The sequence below is a fragment of the Schistocerca piceifrons genome, chromosome X, assembly GCF_021461385.2.
Source record: "Schistocerca piceifrons isolate TAMUIC-IGC-003096 chromosome X, iqSchPice1.1, whole genome shotgun sequence".
Lineage (NCBI taxonomy): Eukaryota > Metazoa > Arthropoda > Insecta > Orthoptera > Acrididae > Schistocerca > Schistocerca piceifrons.
In genome coordinates this window covers 474,854,545-474,879,578 of record NC_060149.1, presented here as the reverse complement: position 1 = coordinate 474,879,578, position 25,034 = coordinate 474,854,545, and the positions used below count along the sequence as shown (strand labels likewise).

At 42.0% G+C, this 25,034-nt stretch overlaps 1 protein-coding gene across 3 annotated transcripts in view; it reads left to right on the top strand.

The window, feature by feature from the left end:
* The first annotated feature begins 690 nt into the window (after window positions 1–690).
* The window catches only part of LOC124721685, a 145,133-nt gene continuing 120,789 nt past the window's right edge, over window positions 691–25,034 (top strand). The window contains exons 1-2 of one of the 3 annotated variants that reach the window (XM_047246762.1): window positions 691–839; window positions 23,573–23,625. The gene's annotated coding sequence lies outside the window, so the exon portion shown is untranslated. Of the gene's footprint in view, window positions 840–2,067; window positions 2,187–23,572; window positions 23,626–25,034 lie in introns of those variants that run through there. The other 2 variants (XM_047246761.1, XM_047246763.1) reach the window with 2 other exon arrangements.

Below are 25,034 nucleotides of genomic sequence, written 5' to 3'. Positions count from 1 at the left end.
CCAGCTCCACCCACTACAGTAATATGATCCTGCTTCTAAAACCCTTGTACAATGGTCTTACATGCTCTATCACTTGGCTGAGACATGCACTGGGCTTGAAAAAAGCTTGTGTATTGGTAACTGTTACCTAATTTTTCCTTTAAGATCTGGTCCTCATCTCCTGCATGGATACTACCTAACAACTGAACTTTCCTTCTACTTCCTAATTTTTTTGAAACAGTTGGTTGCCTGGCGAAAATTTGTTTAGTATTAACTACACTTAAATCTACCTGAGCCTCTCCTTTGGTTAACTGAGGTAACAAGCAAATCTATTTGTTCAATGGTGGTACTGCAGTAAATATTTGAATGTGTATGTGTCCATTCTCAAATAATCTGTCGTCTTCCTGATCGCTCATCTACTCGCGAAGTAAATGAAAGTGAGAAGTCCGTCGTGCTTAAGGAGGTACCGTTAGTGCCTTGAGGATTTCGATGTTTTCCCTTGTTTTGTGCATCTTTTCCTCCTCGTAAAATGCTTCATTTCAGACAGAGGTCTATCAAAATGTTATAATATTTTTGTAGTTGGAGATGTTGATACCTTCTGACAGTCTTTGGCCGATGCATAAGTTTGAGTTGCCAAGAATTCAAGTTTTGGTCGGAGAAGCAAGCGGACGTGGGGAGTAGTAGTATCTATGGTCGGAACTGTAGCGTCATTGGTCTGTACTGTGCTGTTCTGTTATGTAGATATGTATACATCTCTGCCTAGTAAACAAACAATGTTTGTTATGAAGTAAGGGTCCAGAAAATGGTAGTCTTTATTTGGGAGACATGCAGCGATAACTCTACATCTCGACTTGAATCGTGTAAGATTTAACTCTGAATCAGTGATGTATTAATTGTTCGGGATAATTTTGCAGTTACTTGATGTGTGTTGCGTACAAAAATAACACATACATTCAATACAAATCTTCTACACTGTTAACTGCTAATGCCCAAATTTTATTTCTGCACTAGTATTAAGTAACTGCATTGTGTGTAGATCACGTATGTCATGGCAGATTTAATCGCACCCTCAACTGATCTCCTTTACAGTGAATCTGAAAATATCAACACAAAAGATACAGTGTTGTATCCAAATAAAATTTAAAAAACAGTCGTTTGCTACATTTGACAATTACTTGACTAGTCTCAGTCTAAACATGTGTATTGGTAAATACAGAAAAAAAATCGATAACGAAGTGAAATTCATGTCTACAGTATAAAGAGAGTCAGGTGTATCTACAATTTTTGTAAAATTCTTTTTAAACTACTATAAAACGTCACTAGACTGAAATATTCTTTTTAGAATTGTATGAACAACAATAATCGAAAATTACTTCATTGCTGATGTAGATGATCACCCGATTCGTGACAGTATTTTCAGAAACAACTCGACTGATCTAGTATCCGTATGTTACGATAGAAAATCGTGTCACCTAATGTTCATTGCACCATGTGCCTTTCTTCAAGCACATATGTGTGTTTTGGTTGGCAAATAGAAGTTGCCATACATTATCAAGCTCTCCATTTGCTACATCACAGATGGATATTGTTATATTTTTGGTAACCCATTTGATCTGTTAGATACATGCTTGCCATATTATTATGATCAGCATTGACCACTTTGAATAATTACTAGATTCAACACCCAGAACAGTTTAACTGCAATTATTCGGAGAACATTTTCTTGGCTGCAGGCATTATTGGCAGAACATACATATGAAATTACTTTGTAGGAGACTGCACTGCTGCAGTCCTTCCCATTCTTTTATGACTTTCTTCGTATCTGATCCAATGTCAGACTGTTCTGCAGTTGGTTCTGTATGGTCTAGCTTAGTTGACAAATAACATGTACTTCAGGCCAGAGATTCTCAGTTGAGACGAGTTCATACTACTGAGATGAGTGGTCCGTTTTGTTTTCTCCCATTCTATGAGACTCCTACGTGAAATTTTCTATTGGAATGGTGCATTTTTACATTGTAAAAAGTACAAGCCAGTTTCATATTGTTGGTGAAATGTGGGCAACAGAAGAGGATTAGAGTGTGATAATGTCCCCCTTCAAAATCTTGGTTGTGGTAAATCTCTAGTGTAGCCAAAGTTTTGGGTCATGTATGAATCATCAGCTTTGACCAGTGATGTAAAACTATTGGCTGCTGTGATGTTACATTTTGGTGAGTATATTTACACTTTTGTTGTTACTTGGTAATGCCAAAAAAAAGCAAAAGTTTTGACAGATTGATCTGTCACTTAACCTGAGGTCTAGGTTATGTCAGGAGATGACAGTTTGTTTGATAGTTGGCATAGTTAACAAATGTGAAAGTAAAAAAAGAACTTAGTTGTGGTGACAGGCTGAGTGTAACCCTTTTGAAACAAATTATCACTGACATCATATTAGGGTCACCATGTTGTTTGCACCATTTATTGCATGTTTACTATGTCACTGGTAAAAGCTAATGACTTGCACCAAATATTACTCTTTATCCCAAGTTTTATGTCTGCTCAGTTCATAATGTGATTTTCGTTATGGATGACTAAAAAAGCAAAATAAATCAAAATGCAAGAGGGGGGGGGGTGTTGTCAATAACTAACTATTACCTTGAAGAGAGTTCATCTCAAAGTACATTCGAATCCATAGTTAGTAATACTATAATAAAGCCAGTAGTTTAGAATGACGTTTTTGTTTATCCCAGCTGCTACTCTGTTATACTTTACACAGGGAGTAATGCACCATTCACCTATCATGTTCCAGCTCTGTGTGCGTCCATAAGAATATCACAGTGTTACAGATTCGTGTTTAGTCAGTCTTTGCCAATGGACATTAGCTGATAATTTTCAGCTGAGAGTATCGGGTGCATCATACAATTTTTTATTACAATAAATGTACAGTAATGAAAACAGGATTACATTTTACAGGCACATACAGGGTTATTACCTATTTTCCATTACAGTATGACAGCTAACATATATTTTGATATTTAATACTCATTCGTATTGTACCAGTATAAACATGTCTCTGTAAGATCAATTTTCAAACAATTTTGAAATAAATTTAATTTCTGTACTTGATTGAGTTTGGTAGTTTGGTAAAATACTTTTGCCTACTTCATCTGGACCACTCATTGTCAGTTTGAGATGTCATTGTCCTGTGTAATAATTTTCCTTTCCTCTTGTTATAAGTTGATGTATGTCTTTATTTCGGATGTATAATTATAGTAGGAAAGGTCTGATAGACTGTAAACCCTTTAGAAGTGAAGGAGACCACTCCCCAAAATGCAGAGGCATTGAGTCATTCGCAGGTATAAAAGAGAGAAAACTTGCTAGCTTTTGGGATTTATCCCTTCTCGAACTGGGGTACAAATACATTCTGAAAGCTAGCACGTTTTCTCTCTTTTTGCATCTGGCCTATTGATGACTCAGTACTTCTACTTTTCAGTGAGTGATCTCCTTTACTCCTAAGATATTTATATCGAAGATGTTTATCACTTACTCTCACTACCATAATATTTGGATATATATACAGGCTGTGTGATATTTTTGCTATATGGCTCACTGCTCTTTTCTGAATTTTGAATGCCATTTTTAAGTAGCTATCTTGTGCACTCCCCCCCCCCCCCCTCCCCCCTCCATATAAATTGAGCAGGACAAGTGTGAAAACGCAAGTGTCGTCAGAACTTTATCATCCACAGTGTTTGCAGTTTTGTGCATGAGGAAAATCTGTGCGTTTATCTTGTTACGCAGTACATCTATGTTCTCCCCTCCCCCTCCACTCCCCATGTCAAATGCCTGTTTATAATAATTCCTAAAAAAAATTGTGCTGCTTACTTCTTTAACTGTTTCACTATGTAATGTTCTATTTACGTTACACATTTCACTCTAGTTTGGAATGCTACATGCATTGTTTTAGATTGATCATGTGCAAGCTTCTTCATCTGTGAAAAACTACTGCAACCTACGTTCTTCTGAACATGCTTATTGTATTCATATCTTGGTCTCTCACTACAATTTCTACCCCCCTCCCCTTGCCTGTTTTCCCTCCAATAGTAAATTGATGATTTCTTGATGTCTCAGAATGTGTCCTATCAACTGATCCCTTCTTTTAGTCAAGTTGTCCCCAATTTTTTTCAGTACCTCCTCATTAGTTACGTTATCTACCCATCTAATCTTCAGCATTCTTCAGTAGCTTCAAAAGCTTCTGTCCTCTTCTTGTATAAACTGTTTATCATCGATGTTCCACTTCCAGACATGGGTACACTTCAGACAAATGCCTTCAGAACAGATTTCCTAACACTTGTTAACAAAATTTCTCTTCTTCAGAAATGCTTTTCTTGCCATTGCCACTCTACATTTTATATCCTCTCTGCTGCTTAAATAATGGTACTCATCTACTACTTTAAGTGCCTCATTTCCAATGCTAATTCCCTCAGCATCACATGATTTGATTCAGCTGCATTCCATTATTTTTTTGCTTTTGTTGATGTTCATCTTATACCTTTCTTTCAAGACTTTATCCATTCCGTTCAGGTGTTCTTCCAAGTCCTTTGCTGTCTGTGACAGATTTACAATGTCATCAGTAAACGTCAAAGTTTTTATTTTTCCTCCATAAACTTTAATCCCTGCTGCAAATTTTTCTGTGGTTTCTTTTACTGTTTGCTCATTGTACTGTTTGAATAACGTTGGGGATAGGCTTCAAACCTGTCTGACACATTTCTTAACCACTGCTTACCATTCATGCCCCTTGACTCGTATAACTGCCATCTGGTTTTTGTACAAGCTGTAAATAGCCTTTTATTCTCTGTATTTTACCCCTGCTGCCTTCAGGATTTCATAGAGAATATCCAGTCAACATTATCAAAAGCTTTTTTTGAGTCTATTACCTTAACCGATCTTCTAATGTCATGGGTCAGTATCACCTCTTGTGTTCCTACATTTCTCCGAAATCCAAACTGATCTACCCCGACACTGGTCTACTACCAGTTTATCCATTCTTCATTAAAGAATTCGTGTTAGTATTTTGAAACAATGACTTACTAAACTGATAGGCTGATAATTTTCACACCTGTCAGCAACTGCTTTCCTTAGAATTGGAATTATTACATTATTCTAGAAGTCTCAGGGTATTTCACCTCTTCCGTGTGGAATGGCCGTGCAGTTTGAGGCGTCATGTCACGGGCTGCGCGGCCCCTCCTGTTGGAGGTTCGAGTCCCCCCTTGGGCGTGGGTGTGTGTATTGTTCTTAGAATAAGTTAGTTTAAGTAGTGTGTAAGTCTAGGGACCTATGACCTAAGCAGTTTGGTCCCTTAGGAATTCACACATATTTATTTCGCATGTCTCATACATCTTGCACACCACATCAAAGGGTTTTGTCATGGCTGGCTCTCCTAAGACTGTCAGCAGTTCTGATGGAATGTTGTCTAGTCCTGGGGACGTGTTTCGACTTAGGTCTTTCATTGCTCTGTCAAATTCCTCTTGCAGTATTGTATCTCACATCCCATCTTTAGCTAATTCCCCTTCTATTTCTATATGATTGCCTTCAAGTCCATCTCTCTTGTGTAGACCCTCTATATATTCCTTCCACTTTTCTGTTTTCCCTTCTTAGCTTAGAACTGGTTCTCCATCTGAGCTCCTGACATTCATACAGCTGCTTCTCTTTCCTCCAACGGTCTCTTTAATTTTCCTGTAGGTGGTATCTATCTTTCTCTTGGTGAAATATGCTTCTAAATCCTTACATTTCTCTTTGAGCCATTCCTGTTCAGCATTTTACACTTCTTGTAAATTTCATTTCTTAAATTTTTTATTCCCTTTCACTTCCTTCAGTAGGTGCATTTTTATGTTTCCTTCATTCATCAGTTAAATTCATTGTCTTCTATATTACCCAAGGATTTCTACTAGGCTTTGTCTTTTTAACTATTTGATCCTCTGTCGCCTTCACTGTTTCATCTCTTAAAGCTACCTGTTCATCTTTGACTGTGTTCCTTTCCCATGTTGTAATCAACCATTGCCTAATGCTCTCTCTGAAATTCTCAACAACCTCTGGTTCTTTCAACTTATCCACGTCTCATCCATTTAATATCCTACCTTTTTTGCTATTTCTTCAGTTTTAATCTACACTTTACAATCAATAAATTGTGGTCAGAGTCAACATCTGCCCTTGGAAATGTTTTGAAATTTAAAATCGGTTTCCGTCCACATAGACAACCTTCTTTCATGAATCTTAAACTGATGTTTTAGCAATGATTAAATTATGCTCTGTGCAAAATTCTACCTTGTGGCTTCCTATTTCATTCTTTTCCCCCAGTCTGTAGTCACGTACTATCTCCACATACATTTCTTCAAACTCGTCGTCATCTGTGGAGCTAGTTGACATATAAATTTGTACTACTGTGAAGGGTGTGGGATTCATGTATATCTTGGCTATGATAATGCATTCACTATGCTGTTGATAGTAGCTTACCCGCATTCCAATATTCGTATTCATTATTAAGCCTACTCCAATGTAACCCCTATGTGATTTTGTAGTTATAGACCTGTATTTACTTAACTGGGAGTCCTGTTCCTCCTGCCACTGAATTTCACTAATTCCTGCTATATCTAACTTTAACTCATTCCTTTCCCATTTTAAATTTTCTAATCTACCTGCTTGGTTAAGGGATCTAACATTCTGCACACTGATTCGTAGAATGCCAGTTTTGTTTCTCCTGATGACAACATCCTTCTGAGTAGTCCCCACTAGGAGATCCAAATGGGGAACTGTTTCACCTTCGGAAGTTTTTACCCAATAGGGTGCCATCATCATTTAACCATGCAGTAGAGCTACGTGTCCTCGGAAAAAATTATGGCTGTAGTTTCCGCTTCCTTTCAGCCATTCCTGGTAGCAGCACAGCAAGACCATTTTGGTTCATGTTGCAAGGCCAGTTCAGTCAATCATCCAGACTGTTGTCCCTGCAACTACTGAAGACGCTGCTTCCCACCTTCAGAAAGAACATGGTCATCTGGTCTCTCAACAGATACCCCTCCATTGTGGTTGCACCTACAGTATGGCTGTCTGTATTGCTGAACCATGCAATCCATCCCACCAACATCAGAGTCCATAGTTCTCTCTTTATTAGGTTTGAAACTTCTGTGTCAGCTATTGGGATGAATACTGTGGTATGGTTGATATGTGGAAGTTTTGGTATCGTACTCTCTTCATCTGTTTTATCAGTTCATCTGCTACAGTTGTGTAGTGTCTGTTAAAGTTGTTTGCATTTCTAGAGGATATACATCCTTTTTGGCATCTTTCAGTGGGCAGGTGTCCTCTGTCCATTTTGTTCCTTTACCCTCTCTTCATTTATGAAGGACCACAAGTCATTTTAATAAATCATTTGAGTAATTTTCTCCTTTATATACAGCTGTCTTAGCTTTATTTCTGTGATGCAACTGCAATATTCTTACTTTTTTATTTTGTGCTTGTATGTATTGTATTGTATGTTAACTGGGGACCTAGAAACGATGGAGAGGCTCTGTCCCCGCCGCAGCCACAGTGGTCCACAACCCCACGATGACTACCGTAGTCCACTTCACCCCTCCGCAGCCCCACACCGAACCCAGGGTTATTGTGCAGTTCGGCCCCGGTGGAACCCCCAGGGAACGTCTCACACCAGACGAGTGTAACCCCCATGTTTGCATGGTAGAGTAATGGTGGTGTATGCGTACGTGGAAAACTTGTTTGCGCAGCAATCGCCGACATAGTGTAACTGAGGCGGAATGAGGGGGACCAGCCCGCATTCGCCGAGGCAAATGGAAAACCACCTAAAAACCATCCACAGACTGGCCAGTCCACTGGACCTCGATACAAATGTGCCGGGCGGATTCGTGCCAGGGACCAGGCGCTCCTTCCCGCCTGGAAAGCCTAATTTGTGCTTTGTATTATACGAGGGCAGTTCAATAAGTAATGCAACATTTTTTTTTCTTGGCCAATTTTGGTTGAAAAAACCTGAAATTTCTTGTGGAATATTTTCAAACATTCCCGCTTCGTCTCGTATAGTTTCATTGACTTCCGACAGGTGGCAGCGCTGTACGGAGCTGTTAAAATGGCGTCTGTAACGGATGTGCGTTGCAAACAACGGGCAGTGATCAAGTTTCTTTTGGCGGAAAACCAGGGCATCTCAGATATTCATAGGCGCTTGCAGAATGTCTACGGTGATCTGGCAGTGGACAAAAGCACGGTGAGTCGTTGGGCAAAGCGTGTGTCATCATCGCCGCAAGGTCAAGCAAGACTGTCTGATCTCCCGCGTGCGGGCCGGCCGTGCACAGCTGTGACTCCTGCAATGGCGGAGCGTGCGAACACACTCGTTCGAGATGATCGACGGATCACCATCAAACAACTCAGTGCTCAACTTGACATCTCTGTTGGTAGTGCTGTCACAATTGTTCACCAGTTGGGATATTCAAAGGTTTGTTCCCGCTGGGTCCCTCGTTGTCTAACTGAACACCATAAAGAGCAAAGCAGAACCATCTGTGCGGAATTGCTTGCTCGTCGTGTGGCTGAGGGTGACAATTTCTTGTCAAAGATTGTTACAGGCGATGAAACATGGGGTCATCACTTCGAACCTGAAACAAAACGGCAATCAATGGAGTGGCGCCACACCCATTCCCCTACCAAGAAAAAGTTTAAAGCCATACCCTCAGCCGGTAAAGTCATGGTTACAGTCTTCTGGGACGCTGAAGGGGTTATTCTGTTCGATGTCCTTCCCCATGGTCAAACGATCAACTCTGAAGTGTATTGTGCTACTCTTCAGAAATTGAAGAAACGACTTCAGCGTGTTCGTAGGCACAAAAATCTGAACGAACTTCTCCTTCTTCATGACAACGCAAGACCTCACACAAGTCTTCGCACCCGAGAGGAGCTCACAAAACTTCAGTGGACTGTTCTTCCTCATGCATCCTACAGCCCCGATTTCGCACCGTCGGATTTCCATATGTTTGGCCCAATGAAGGACGCAATCCGTGGGAGGCACTACGCGGATGATGAAGAAGTTATTGATGCAGTACGACGTTGGCTCTGACATCGACCAGTGGAATGGTACCGTGCAGGCATACAGGCCCTCATTTCAAGGTGGCGTAAGGCCGTAGCATTGAATGGAGATTACGTTGAAAAATAGTGTTGTGTAGCTAAAAGATTGGGGAATAACCTGGTGTATTTCAATGCTGAATAAAACAACCCCTGTTTCAGAAAAAAAATGTGTTGCATTACTTATTGAACTGCCCTTGTATGTTTTTTTTTTTTTTTTTTGAGAAGTCATAATACACTTTCAGTTTATTTCTTGCATGGGTTAATGGATTACCTCTCCAATCACTCACTCAGCTACCTTTTCTTCTTTTCTTTTTTTGGTATTAGTTAAATTAGCCTATTTATGACAGGACATGTAACATAATAATAATAATAATAATAATAACGATAATAACTGGTTCAATTTAGTATTTGCATCATTGTCTACATACATTACTTACCATTTTTCTGTCATTACCTTCATTTTTTTACACACATCAAAAAATTTTGCCTCACCCCGGTTCCCAGAACTCCTGAAGATTGAATGTGGATATTGTATCACAGATACAGTCCCTTTGACAGTTCAGAGATGTCACTAAACTCACCCACAGATGTAAGCAACCATGCATGAGCAGTGCCTATTAGACGATTGGGGCCCGACAACTGATCAGTTCCAGTCATTCCACCAGGAAAGAGGTACATGGCTCATGTTGTCTAGTTCAATCATGCCTAGACGGCCAATACTGCGGTTTGATCACATCTGCATTGTTAGTTTGTGCCAGGAAGGGCTCTCAACAAGGGAAGTGTCCAGGTCCTTCGGAGTGAACCAAAGTGATTTTTTTTTGGACATGGAGGGGATACAGAGACACAGGAACTGTCAGTGACATGCCTCGCTCAGGCCGCCCAAAGGCTACTACTGCAGTGGATGACCACTACCTATGGATTATGGCTCGGAGGAACCCTGACAGCATTGCCACAATGTTGAATAATGCATTTCGTGCAGCCACAGGATGTTGTGTTACGACTCAAACAGTGTGCAATAGGCTGCAAGATCCACAACTTCACTTGTGAGGTCCATCTTTGCAACCACGACACCATACAGTGCGGTACAGATGTGCCCAACAACATTCCGAATGGACCGCTCAGGATTGGCATCATGTTCTCTTCACCGATGAATGTCGCATATGCCTTCAACCAGACAATCGTTGGAGATGTGTTTGAAGGCAACTCGGTCACGCTGAACTCCTTAAACACCCTGTCCAGTTAGTGCAGCAAGGTGGAGGTTCCCTGATGTTTTGGGGTGGCATTATGTGGGGCGGCCGTACGCTGCTGGTGGTCATGGAAGGCACCGTAATGGCTGTATGATATGTGAATGCCATCCTCTGACAAACAGTGCAACCATACCGGTAGCATATTGGCGAAGCATTCATCTTCATGGATGACAATTCGCACCCCCATCGTGTGCATCTTGTGAATTACTTCCCTCAGGATAACGACATCACTCGACTAGAGTGGCCAGCATGTTATCCATACATGAATACTATCGAACATGCCTGGGCTAGATTGAAAGGGCTGTTTATGGACGGCATGACCCACCAACCACTCTGTGGGATCTACACCAAATCGCTGTTGAAGAGTGGGACAATTGGGACCAACAGTGCCTTGATGAACTTGTGGATAGTATGCCACGACGAATACAGGCATGCATCAGTGCAAGAGGACATGCTACTGGGTATTAGAGGAACTGGTGTGCACAGCAATTTGGACCACCACCTCTGAAGGTCTCGCTGTATAGTGGTACAACATGCAATGTGCAGTTTTCATGAGCAATAAAAAGGGTGGAAATGATGTTTATGTTGATCTCTGTTCCAATTTTCTGGACAGGTTCCAGAACTCTCGGAACCGAGGTGATGCAAAACTTTTTTTTATTTGTGTATTATGTTTTTGATAACTTCAAACAGTCTTTATGTTAATGTCTTATCATGATGGCAAATGGTCTACTAGTACCTGGGTGTCACAGTAGCATGAAGGAATATTTGATAAGGGGTGATCAGAAACTAAGGTTACAAAGCCTGTGGTGAGACATTTATGGTTTATTTCACGCAATCAATACAGCCAACTGATGGTAGTCCTACATACATTAGGTTATTTTTTCACATAGTCTCCATGTCAGTTTAGGTGCTAGTCACTTTGTAGGTTGAGTTTGTATACATGCTCCTAGTAAAAATCCTGTCCTTGCCTGTTCACACATTGTCACAAAGTGTTTCACCTTCTCCCAGTTCTACTGGCATACGTCATAACATGATCTTCCTGTTCTAAATCATCTCCTCCATGTAAACTGTGTTCAAATCTGTTGATGCCGAGCTGAGTCAGTCATTGCAATTCTCATCAGTGACATTTTCTCTACAGGCCACAAACTTTTGACACCATTCCATGGTGTACTGATAAAACATTACAGTATCTTCATATATCTCTACAGCTGCCAGTGAATTTCAGCTGTGACTACACATTCCACAGAAATCAAATAACTGAGTAGATTTCTTTGTGAGACCAGGTTTCCAAACGAGTTGCCATTTGTGTGTACCCACAACTAGTGTTGTAGGTGGCACGTGGCTGAAACTTTCCATAGTTGCCAAGCACGGGTATGAGAATTATCACACACTACTAATTTCTCCATAACAGGTGAAACTCCAGGAATATTTGTCTTGTAACCTTACTTTCTGATTCCCCCATGCTCCCCCCCCCTCCCCCCCCTGCCCTTATTGTTGTTGTTGTTGTTGTGGTCTTCAGTCCTGAGACTGGTTTGATGCAGCTCTCCATGCTACTCTATCATGTGCAAGCTTCTTCATCTCCCAGTACCTACTGCAACCTACATCCTTCTGAATCTGATTAGTGTATTCATCTCTTGGTCTCCCTCTACGATTTTTACCCTCCACGCTGCCCTCCAATGCTAAATTTGTGATCCCTTGATGCCTCAAAACATGTCCTACCAACCGATCCCTTCTTCTAGTCAAGTTGTGCCACAAACTTCTCCCCAATCCTATTCAGTACCTCCTCATTAGTTACGTGATCTACCCACCTTATCTTCAGCATTCTTCTGTAGCACCACATTTTGAAAGCTTCTATTCTCTTCTTGTCCAAACTAGTTATCGTCCATGTTTCACTTCCATACATGGCTACACTCCATACAAATACTTTCAGAAACGACTTCCTGACACTTAAATCTATACTCGATGTTAACAAATTTCTCTTCTTCAGAAACGATTTCCTTGCCATTGCCAGTCTACATTTTATAACCTCTCTACGTCGACCATCATCAGTTATTTTACTCCCTAAATAGCAAAACTCCTTTACTACTTTAAGTGTCTCATTTCCTAATCTAATTCCCTCAGCATCACCCGATTTAATTTGACTACATTCCATTATCCTCGTTTTGCTTTTGTTGATGTTCATCTTATATCCTCCTTTCAAGACACTGTCCATTCCGTTCAACTGCTCTTCCAAGTCCTTTGCTGTCTCTGATAGAATTACAATGTCATCGGCAAACCTCAAAGTTTTTACTTCTTCTCCATGAATTTTAATACCTACTCCGAATTTTTCTTTTGTTTCCGTTACTGCTTGCTCAATATACAGATTGAATATTTCTGCCCTTATTATGTGATCAATATTAGTGTTGTATCCTGCCTACTTGTCAGATATAGGGTGCCTAGGAAACCTGCTTCTCGGATCGCTAGACAATAATTCAAGCAAATTGTATTAATGAAGTTTATTACAAAATGAAATGATTACAATACTTAACTTTATGAAATACAGATGTGTCGCAAGCAAAGGGAAACAGACATACAAGAAATCCCTTCAGTATATACAATTCATAATACAAGAGAACTAATAAATTCCCAAGTTGCTGCCATACAAGTGCCTGTTCTTGATGTTGCTGTGGAAGTCGTAGAACTGCCAGTCTTCAACTGGGCCATGGACAGGCGGCACTAGGCTTATGTCCTCTTTGTGTCAAGGACGCTGCCATCGGGTTCTCGTCCTAGTGAGGGGTCGGTCCACATGCAGTTGGCATGTCTTCTTCACAGCCCTCTCTGCTCTCTTGTTCCCGACCGGCATGCCAGTGCTTGACTTTATGCTGGAATAATTAGTTTCATTATTTCACTATGTTTAGTTACTCTGGCATGCTTTATCAATTTCTATTTTTAGGTTGATTGCATGCTGTAAGTCCAATAGTGTCTTGTGTTGTCAGTATTTTCCCTAGTGTCTATGTTCAAATCCACAATAATTATTAAATAAGCACATTTTTTTTGACAAGTCTTGAATTGTACCTTCTAGTTGTTCAAATAACGTTTTTATTTCTCCATCTGATGATTGATACAGGCCTAATAAATAACACAACTTTGCTACAATTTTTATTTCCACAGTTGTAATTTCAAAGCTCATTGCATCAGCATATTTTTGGTATTTTGGATGGGTTTAGTTGATATGTAGCTAGAGAAAATGGTAGCCCCACCACCTTTATCCAATGTTCTGCAGAAACTGGTTATATTTGCATATTCATTTGCTTTATTATTTATGTTCCATACATCCTGGTGAAGTATTGTAACTGTTGTCTTTAATTTTAATGATTCCCCTTTGTGCGATGCACTAAGCATTTCACTAGCTCCCCAAACTTCAGTTACACTGCATTGAATTGTTGGAGGTTGTGGCACAAAAATGACTCATCTCTTTGTATTATGTTTAAATTCCAGGTGATATTTTTACACTAGTAACTAAGTTGAGTACTTTCACTTACATATTTTTCCAAGGCCTTCTGCGGTTCCCACGATGCCATAAAAAATCTCACTTAATGTAGCAGGCTTCCTAGGTCTCAGTCACCTACCCTGACTGGTAGGAGGCTTCCTAGGTCTCAGTCACCTACCCTGACTGGGTGCTTCTACTGCAGATCTCCCAGGGCTTGGGCACCTACACTGTCTGGCTGCTGTTGCTAAGGGCTAGTGTCCTTTGTCTCAGTTGCTGCCCTCATTTGGTTGCTGCTGTAACTGATGACCCTTCTGTGTTTACTTTTGGCACCAGTGAACACTTCGTTTGCTCTTCTGCATGAGGTAGCAGGACGTTTGCCAAAGGATTGTAATCCATGTCTTGCAGTTTGAAGCCTTTTTGTTAGTATGATTTCACAGTCCATATCATGTGCCTGCTCTTACCTTGTTCTACAATACACCTGTGTTAGATTTTACATTTGCCTAACCTGTGGTGTTTTTCAGTATCATGATCCTTGGTTTGTGCTGTAACTTTACTGTAATGTGTAAGTGCTAACATCTCCTGGTGTATGGTATTAGTATTGGTATCACTTGCAGGGTTTCTGTGTGTTTTTGGCTTTCCTCACGGAGGTGACATTGTATTTACATTCCACTGCTGCATCACATACTGTTCAATATGGTATTTGATATGGTGGAACAGAATCTGTGGATGCTGCTAATCATACATCTTTCAGTTGCTTTCAGCTCTTGTTTTAAATCAATCTTAACTGCTGTACCTGCTAAACATTTCAACTGAGCATATATGGTTGCATATACACCAACAACAGTTTTGTCAGCATTTGTCTTCATTCCTTACAAACAATGTAGATTTATTAATGATCAGCCAACCATTTTCCCCTCAGGCTGGTACATACCTCTGTAAAAAGGATCTCAACCTTAAGATGAGCAAAGTACAAAACCAGTAAGTGGATCAGCTGCATGACTGGGTGTTGAAGTGAAGCTGTCTGTACCATGCTGTGTGTGTTGCATTTTCTGCATCTAGCTTGTATTAGGCTTACTCTGTTATGTGTGTATTTGTTAGGTTCTCTAACCTATCATGGAACCTGTATGCACACACACTTAAAATCGTTTGATACGTCTAAATTCTAATTTGGCAGGGGCTCAAATCTCTGTCTGGTAGTCCCAGTTTAAGTTTTCTTTAATTATTTGAGGCAATCAGTCACCTAGTTCCTTAAATAAGGCAATGAATTATTTATTTTCCCCAGTAGGATCATTTGTTCTCCGTCAGTAATAAAATGATGTTGAATGCAAACCTCCTTTCTTTATGTGTATGGACTTACTACATGTATGTGTAAAGGACAAGTAGTACACAGTAAGTGTGACCTATATACACATGACAAATGCTGATTGTTCTCATCCTCACTAGTCTGCATGTGCTGTTCTGGTAATCATCAGATGTGTAGCAGGAAGTGGTGAAAATGGCAGATTAAAAATTTCCCACTGGGGTACCACCTGTTGCTTCAAACATTAAAAAGGTATTTTGTATGAGAACTGAGGAACCCATATTACACACAGTAGTACTTCAACATGTAGGTGTGCTTTCAGACAAACCTAATGAGAGTACCATTACCTACAACAGAAGAAATATACACCAAAAATTAAATTCCCCAGCTGAGAAATCCATTAAAAATAATGTGTGATGAAGCAGATGTAAACCTACATCACAAAAAAAGAGAGAAGAATGCAGTTGAGACCATCAGGCAGTAGAATTGTGAGAGGTAATCTTGCTTTGTCCATAGCGTTTGGTAAGCAACATGTTTATAGTGGGTTGTGCCAAATGGCAAGCACTCGTCTTTTGATTTGGTACGGTGTTTGTAAACTCTCTGTTCCTTAGCTGTGGGATGGTGAACACTGCTATGTACCAGAAAAAGACAAAGGTGATGAGAAGTACCAGAAATGAGAATAGTGAGAAATTGGTGATCACAAAGTAGACAAAGCCAAGCAATTCTCTTACCTTGGTAGCAAAACAGCCCATGACGGATGACACAAGGACATAAAAAGAGACTAGCACAGGCAAAGAGGACATTCGTGTTCAAGAGAAATCTACTGGTGTCAAAAATAGGCCTTAGCTTGAGGAAGAAACTCCTGAGAACGTATGTTTGAAGCACAGCAGTGTATAGTAGTGCATCATAGACAGTGGGAAACCAAAAGAGAAGTCAATCGAAGTATTTGAGATGTGATGCTATAGAGGAGTGTTGAAAATTGGGTGGACTGATAACGTGAGGAATGAGGAGTTCTCCACATAACTGATGAGGAAAAGAATGTATGTGAAACACTAACAAGAAGAAAGGACAGGTTGACAAGAGGTTTGTTAAGAAATCAGCAGAGTGTAAAAACTGTAGTGGAAGACAGAGATTGGGATGTATGCAACAAATAATTGAGGTCATTGGATGCAAGTGGTACTCTGAGATGAAGAGGTTAGTGCAGGGGAGGCATTCCAAGATTGCACCAGTCAGAAGACTGATGACTCAATGTGTCAGTGGGATGGGTGGATGTGAAACAGTCATAAGTAGGTAACTTCTGAGCTACCTGATACTCCCCATTTGCATAAACTTTGTTCAGATAAGTAAGACTGTCTAGATCAGCCTTAATTTTACAATTCACGTGTGGGAACACCATGACATTCAGTTATTAATTTAAAAACATAAAGCAATAACACCCACTCAAGAAAAAAATGTCTTCAGGTAGGCCACTATGAGCTACATCCTGTACAATAATTTCAATGGCTAACAATAAACTAAATGCATATCAGAATGTGTTCTTTATAACTGAGAGAGTACTGTGAAATTTTGAAGACACATCACCTTTTTATGCACACAAAGACTTGCATTGTATAGCAAGTATGCCAGAACCTGTCCAGTGTTTGAGAAACATGTACTTTGGGAGGAAACAGCTTCATAGTGTCAAGCAGAACAAATACACAAATCAAAAGTGCTTGATGAATGTTCATTTGTGCATAAATTACACTCTACCCACAATTTTCATATGGTTGTTGTTAGCAGGTGTCTAATGCATGTAGATGTGGGAACAGCAAACTAGAGCAGACAACTGAATTTTTGCTAACTTCCAGTTATCCAGTGATGTCTCAGTTATAAAAGCTGGACTCATCCATCTGCAAATAAGACAATACATTCATAACCCAGTTCATTGTCTACAGTACAATGGACATGCAACAACTGGAAAGTATGGTCAAGTTGTGCTTGGAGATGAGAACCTTGTTAATATCTGCTGTTTTTAGTGAACTGCAAAGTCAACAGTACTATTTAGTACCTTGACTGTCAATACATAATTGATGAAAAGAAAAATCAGGAACTAAAAAGCACAAGAAGAATACTCTATTCAGTATCCAAAACATATGTTTTTCTCAGAAACCACTAATTTGTGACATAATTTGCTTCAGTGGTCAAAGCAATAGTTGTGACAATGGTTACTCCAAAGCAAACTTTACAGGTTGAAGTGGCCATGAACTCTGGCTTATCCAAATTCACTTGCAATTATGGAATTGCCACAAACTAATTTGACTTCTCCACACTGCCAGCAAATTGAGCAGGCCACACTTTCTCCACACAAGGAAAAAGGTGCAGTGAAGAAACTGGAGATCAAAAGAAGTAGCCCAAGCCATCAGACTGTGCTGCACTGTTCTTGTGTGATGGATGTGAAGAAGATGAAATTACATAGTTGATCCAGACATTGTAATCTGTCTTACAGAACCATCAAGCCCCTTAGAGAGCCTCATCTCAACATCCATGCCATGACGGAAAGATATAGGTTGAAGATCATGCAAAATTTCGTGTGTAAGTTGGGTTGCATTTTGCAGTGGAAGATATGAAACATGAACCTTGACTAGATGGGATGGCTTGTATGCCTCAGTGATACAGTTAGCTGTACCGTAGGTGCAACAGCAACAAACTGGTGTCTGTGGCAAGACTAGATAAACTTGTGGTTTGTGAAGGGGGCAGTAGCCCTTTCAGTAAGTGCAGGAGCTAAACTCCAGATGACTGATTTTGCCTTATAATATTTAACCAACATATAATTGCTATGTTGATACTGCATATGGCAGGAATCAAGGGGAAACTATAGCTGTCATATTTCGTAGGGGAATGCAGCTGTACAGTATGGTTTAATGATGATCGAATCATACAAAGTTAAGGGGATGAGACCTGGATAAATTGAAAATCTGGGTTTGTTGAGAGTTTTGTATGGACCACTAGGCAACGATTAATAGATACAGGGGAAAGAAGTATAATAGAAGAGGAATGGTTAGTTTTGAGAGATTGAAATCTGGTACCCGCCTCCACAGAATTTGAATGCCCACCAGGAAATGGACTTGGATAGCCATTAGAGAGCATAATCACTGCAATGCTGCACTTGCATAGTGAGTGCTCCACCTGCCTCGCTATGGGCTATTTGATAACAACATCTCTTGGCACTTGGTCTTTCTCTCTTATCACAATTTGGATAGTGTCTCTTTCTTTTCCCTTGACCTGTTGACAAGGTTGCTTTGGGTTGTGCTAGTCTGTGTCTTGTCCACCATCAGTCAGCCGTGTTTAGCTTGACTACCACTTGATGTCATATTGGCTTCACCCATTTCTCTCCCAGGTTCTGATGTATGCATTAATATCCAATTACTTGGTCATATAGCATTGGCAATGAGGAAAAAGGAATTATTTTGGTGACATGGATGCTAAATTGTTTTGCCCGCTGGAGAAACAGCAGCAGCTTCAGCCAGATCTGTTGTAAAAGTCACTTTAGCTTCATGTGAAAAAACTCCGAGTGCACGAGGCCACTTCACACCATGCCTCAGCACCGCCCATGGTCAACAAAGCTATTTGTCCTCCATCATTTTCACCTCTCAGTGAAACTACGGAGGACTAGGTCACATTCTAGCATTGACTGAATCAACATTGCACTGCATTTCAAGTCATGGATGATTCATTGCAGTGACAGTTATTTCTGTAATGGGCATCACCAGACACATTTCTTCTGCTCCAAAAATTGGTGCCTCTGTCTGACCCCACCACACTCTCCTTTCAGGAGATATTCTCTCTTTTGACTAATTGTTATACCCAGAGATATCATTTTGTTGCTACCAGGCTCATGTTTCACCAATACCATAAAGAGCCTGGACAGCCGTACCGCTCCCAGGTCACTGACTTGCAAGCTTTCAGCTTCAAATGCGATTTCACTTGTACCAGTCAAGGTTGCAAGGCTTTGTACATGGACTCCATGATTCATGATGATGTGGTTCAGCTGGCACCTGACCCTGATATTTACACACTGGCACTGCAGCTGAATGGAGGACATCTTGCTTATTGTGCAGTCCTTCGAAATTGTATTGGCTTATGGTAGGGTCATAAATTGTGATGATTATTCACCACCACGTTTTCCACCCATGCGTAACAGGTTTGGGTCAACCCCTAGGTTGCAACAATATTGTGATTCATCATTGGCCAGTGTCTCTATGGCATTAGACACTCTGGTCGCCCCTCATTAATGGTCACGGGATCACACCCTTTGTTACTGGGAGTATTCTTTTGCTTACTCCCGAGCAGACTGTCCGGATCAATGGGGGTTCTGCATCTGCTGTGGCAAAGAGGGGTAATATACTATTGTGGGTGATGCAAGCTCAATAAGAGAAAGGTGCCCAGGAAGCAGAGAGCAATAGAACTTTATTACTACAGGGAAAGTATCCAATAACATGAACAACAGAAACAGCTTCCTTGTACAGACAACTTAGTGAGTATCCTGCTCTATTGAAGAATGTTACTATAACAATACTGTTCTGGAAAGTCCAAGTGAGCATTCAGTCTGTCACAGTCAAGAGTCATTCCTGTAGGCACAGTCAGTACAGTTGACAACCTGGTTCGGATTTAACATGCTACAGTCAGAGGAAGAGACTCACAGCACTTCTGAAATATATATCAATGTCAAATACAGATTCACATTTACTGGCGAGATGCTGTGCAGCATCTTGTAAAGGTTACCTGACAGGAATTCCTGGAAATATTCTCATGTCAGGTGGTGTGGAGATACTAGTTGGTGACGACTGTATTGATTGGATGTGGTGCCCTCAGTACTGCAGTGTCCAGTGCAGGCAAGCTGAGCTGTGTCAACTTGCAGGTGTTTTGACAGAACGAAAACCTGCAACACTGTGTTGTGAGGTGTGTTGCTGGATCATAAGGCACCACCTATATGCCACATTCCTTTTCCATTTGGAAGCAATGGCAGAGCAATCTTGTTGCGTAGATGGTGGCTGCAATGGAGACGACAGCAGAAGATACATCATTCTTCTTCCCAATGGAGGAGATGACAAAGCCATCCGGGAGAAGTGGCCCGGAGAACAGGAGCACCAATGAAGGCCAATGGAAGCCCTGGTGGGGGGTGGCACAAAGAGAAGACTCCAGCACACTACAGAGAGGGGAAGACCATGGAGAACATAGGACAGGACCACAGTTGGAGATGTCTGCAACCTACAACCAGGACAGAGTGGCACAGAGCGGGATCATGACAAAGGTGTATGGCATGCTGCAAAGATGTCTATTATGAAAGAAAAATCCCTGTGCAAGAGACATGTGAGAGTCACAATTGGGGGAGTAGTCCCAGGAAGGAAGCAGGGCCTGGATGATGGAGATGGAATGCTGACAACAGGCCTTGCAGCCAGAGGGGACAAGGGGTGACTTGCAGGGGCGAAAGAGAACAGAAAGATGCCACCAGATGACTGAGTAGGTGCTGGCATGCTGGAGGCTGAAGCCGATGGCATACGAGATACCAGGGAGAGGCGGTCAGTCAGTAGCCAGCAATGTGTGACCTGCAGTGCACTGATGGAGGTATGGAGGACACTGGTGTTGCTGTAACCTGAGGAGGCGCCAAGGTTAGTGGCGAGAGTGCCTCTGGCATTGGAACAGGTCACAGGAGCCACCAGTGTGGGGACCACAAAGCATTTCATGTCAGATCAATACAGGCTGGCTGAGAGGACAGTGTCAGAGTGCTGGCACCTGATGGGAAACAGGTGCTGGAACCAACAGTGGTCAGCAGTATGCAAGGGTGCCAGTGGTGCCGGCCAGGCAAGAACCACAGTAGAGAATATGGCAGCAGCCAGATGCAGTTGTGACAGAGCATGGGAATCATTCCAGCAGATTGTCAGACATACCGTTGCCATTGGTGGGAGGAGCCCAGAGTAGTCAGCTGTGCTCAGAAGGAAGCCAGCGATGGCTGTGGGCTTCTAGCAGAAGGTGCAAGCAGTGTTGAGCACTGCCAGTGAGGGCCAGCTGCCAGATGAGGTGAGGAGCAGACCTGGAAGAACGAAAAACATGCAGAGCCATTGTCAAGAATGGACAACCAAATTGGCAAACCTGGCAAGACCAGGTGCAGCCAGATCTTGTGCACAACTTCCAAGACCAGAGGACGGGAGGTGCAGGGAAGTCCTTGAGGCCACTAGAGGTAGCCATGAGAAAGGACATTTGAGGAAGGTGACCAGATGTGGGCAGCACCAGGCAGAGCCCCACTGAAGGCAGAACATGTACCGTGGAGGTGCCTGTTAGAGAAGAAGATGAGAACGAGAGACTGGTGACACCTACACTTATAAGGGAGGAGGGTCAAGAGGTGTAAAAGGACAGCGGAGCTGGACCTGAAGCTGCCATACCAAGCAGAATGATTGGAGATGTGTCAGAAGGTAACAGTCTAGAATCAGCAGAAGTGGCAAAGAGATGAGCGATGGCACCAGTGGATAGAGTAGCTGAGTCAACAAAGTGGTTGGCTGCCGAGGGCACCAGAAAGACAGGAGAGGGTCCAACAGACCAGGTCAGCTGTGGAAGAGGTGGAGCTGCAGGGTGAAGCAGCAGGTGAGCCTGACCCAGTGGTGAGGACTGCAATGGTGCAAGAGCAGGCAGTCCAGGAGCTAGGAGATGGAGGCACCAGAGCTGGTGGCACCAGATCGGGGGCAGAAGAGGCAGCACAAGAAGTGTGTGTGCAAGAGACATAGGGATTGGGATCTGCAGGTGGCCAGGAGAGAAGCATTGAGAATAGTAGAAACGTGCAGGAGCTGGTTCAGTGCAACAAGGAACATGGGCCAAGGATCTAAGGCAAAATCTGAAGGAAAGAGACACACCTTTGTTGAGTCCAGAGCTGGAGAGGCTCCTGGACAGCAAGGTGCCACCATTGAAGAAGCACTGGGGTGCACAGGAAGTGCCCAGCAAGATGCAGAAGCTGTGTTGTCCTGGCTGTAGCACTTGTGGATGTCATCACTGAACAGTGCTGCATCAGGTGAGTGATATTCCAGGTCAACCGAGCCACAGTTGACCTTGTAACTGGGAAAGCTGCCGAACAGAAAGGTGTGGATTGTAAGGAGTCACAGTAAATGGGTAAGCAAGACCAATGAAAAAAACACTGAAGAGGAATCAGCATTGACAAGAGAAGCAAATTGTGAGGAAAATGACACTAGCATTAAATGCAGACAAAGCAAAACAAATAAGAATAGGACATAGAAGCACAGAACAGTAGAGAATAAAGTGTGAACAGCAAATGCAACCCAAAGGAAGCAGAAACAATGTTGTTCAAATGTGGAACAGAACCGTGTAATCTCCTTGGGGAGACACAAAGAGAAGTGCCATCTGGTGGAGCACAAGATCCAGAGGTTGAAGATCCAGAGTCAAAAGTGTCAGAAAAGTGTACCCTTGTTGCTAATGAAAGTATCCCATTGTGGGTGATGCGTGTTCACGAAGAGAAAGGTACGCAGATAGCCAAGAGCAATAGAACTTTATTACTACAGAGAAAGTACACAGTAATGTGAACAGCAAAAACAGCTTCCTAGAATAGACAACACAAAGAATGCCGACATCTTCTGAAGAACTGTCGCTATTACAATACATTTCTGGATGGTGCAGGTGAGCACTCAATCTGTTGTAGAGCCACTGCCTTAGTCACGGTCTGTATAACTTGTGCTGGTGATGTACTGGATTTGTTGCAACGTGCTATACTCAGAGGAAGAGACTCACAGCACATCTGAAGTGTACATCAGTGTCGCAGTCAGATTCGCACTCACTGGTGAGCTGCTGGGTGGTGTCCTATAAAGGCCCCTTGGCAGAGGAATACCAGGAAATAGTCTTATGTCACATGGGTTATGGATATAAGCTATTGGTGGCTTTATCCAGTGAATATGATACCCTTAGTACTGTAGTGGTTAGTGCAAGCTGAGCTGCATGACTCTCAGATGTCTTGACAGGACGGCAACCTACAACACTGTGGTGTGTGGCTGGATCATAAGGCACCAGCTACATGCCACAAGGGGCATTTGTGCTCAGTGCTTCAAAGCTGTGCAACCTGCTTCCATCGTACCCCCCATGAGTGCACCAGGACGTTGTACATGCAGTAGTCCCTCCGGGCAACTCCTTCACATATAAATTGTTTGTCACACGTTGCATTTCTCACTAGGATGTTTCCAGGTGGACACAGAGACTGTTGTTTATGTAATAAACCAGGTGATGTATGCACTACTGGTTTTCACCAAATTGTCCCCTTTGTAATGGTGTTTGGTGGCCTGTAGGTATGGTTCTCAATCATTGTGGTCTACAAATGCGTTACGTGGCTCATCACAGTGTTTGTCATTCACTACCCATCTGCCATCAACAGTTTTGACTTTGACGCCTTTATGTTGTTTTGGTTTTGTATTTCAGATGAAGTCAAGATGGTATTAACTGCAGTTTCTTTCTTTCCAGAACCTGGGTGATCTCTGCACTGTGTTTGCATCCATATTTCAGCTGGATTTTGGGTGAGCCTCAAACTTTAAGACTCATGTCAGCTATCAGCCACCCAATATGTCTCATTTTTACTGTTCCATACCAATTCTGGTAGCCACATGTGCTGTTGTAGAGCTGTATCATCTCCAGGCTGCTGGGCTTATCAAGCCAATGAAATATAGTGCATGAGCCATTCCGCTAGCAATTACAGAAAGCCCATTTGTTCTTTCTGATTGTGAGAAGATTTCGAGGCTACAATCAGTGCCCAATCACAGGTGGAAACTTATCCTATACCTTGGCGGGAAGACCTTGCTGTAGGGGATTATAACTCTAAGATTGACTTTGCCAATGCATACCTCCAGTTACCCTTAGATGATGAATCACAGAACATCACTGTTTTTAATACACCTTTTGGATTATACGAGTATAAGTGTCTCCTATTTAGCATTGCCTCAGACCCTGCAATTTTCCAATGATTTCTGGAACAGCTGATGGAGCATATTCCAGCTTGCATGGTTTACTTGGATGATCTCATTGTTGCAGGAGCATTTTTGATACGTCCACACCATTCTTATGACCCTGTAGGATGCAGGTCTGAATTGTTGTTTGGAGAAGTGCAGGTTTTTTCAACCACAAGTGATGTATTTGGGACATTGGCTCACCAAAGAGGGAATCTGGCCTACTGATAGGAATGTTGCTGCAATAGGCATCTTCCCCCCTCCTCCTGACAAACTTATCTGGATTGCAGATGTTTTTGGACAAAAATCAACTTTTATTCCTAGTTCCTATTCTGCGTGACCCATGTTGCGCAACCCCTTAATTAGGTGCATAAAATGGTGTGCCTTGTAATTGGGCTCATGCCTGTGATCAGGTTTTTACTCACTTGAAAACCATGCTGAAATACGCTCCTCACTTCACACCATTCTGTCTTGGTCACCTGTTGGGTTGTGGTGGCTGATGCATCCACCTATGGCATCAAGGCAGTCTTGTCACACAGGAATGAAGATGCATATGCATCCAAGACATTGAATCCTGCACAGTGAAACTGTTCCCAGATCAAAAAGGAAACAATGACAATAGTGTTTTTCATTAAAATAATTCATAGCTTCCTTTTTGGGAAGCAGTTCTTTCTAATTACAAATCACAAGCTGTTGGTGGCATTATTTGGATCATGTTCCAGTGCTCCAGAGCAGACAGCCCAATGCCTCCAGTGCTGTGCATTGTTCCTGACTGCACATTATACCATCCTGTATAAATCCAAGGCCCACTGTTCCAAAGCTGATGCATTGTTGCATCTCCTCACTGGGCCAGACCCCAGTTTCAGGCAACAGGAGGTCCTCTGCCTCCACATCAATACTGAGCAGCAACATACAATGTGCAGTTACCACATTACAGCTGCTTGTGTTGCCACTCTACCTTGTGGCAGGTCCTCCTCTTCGTG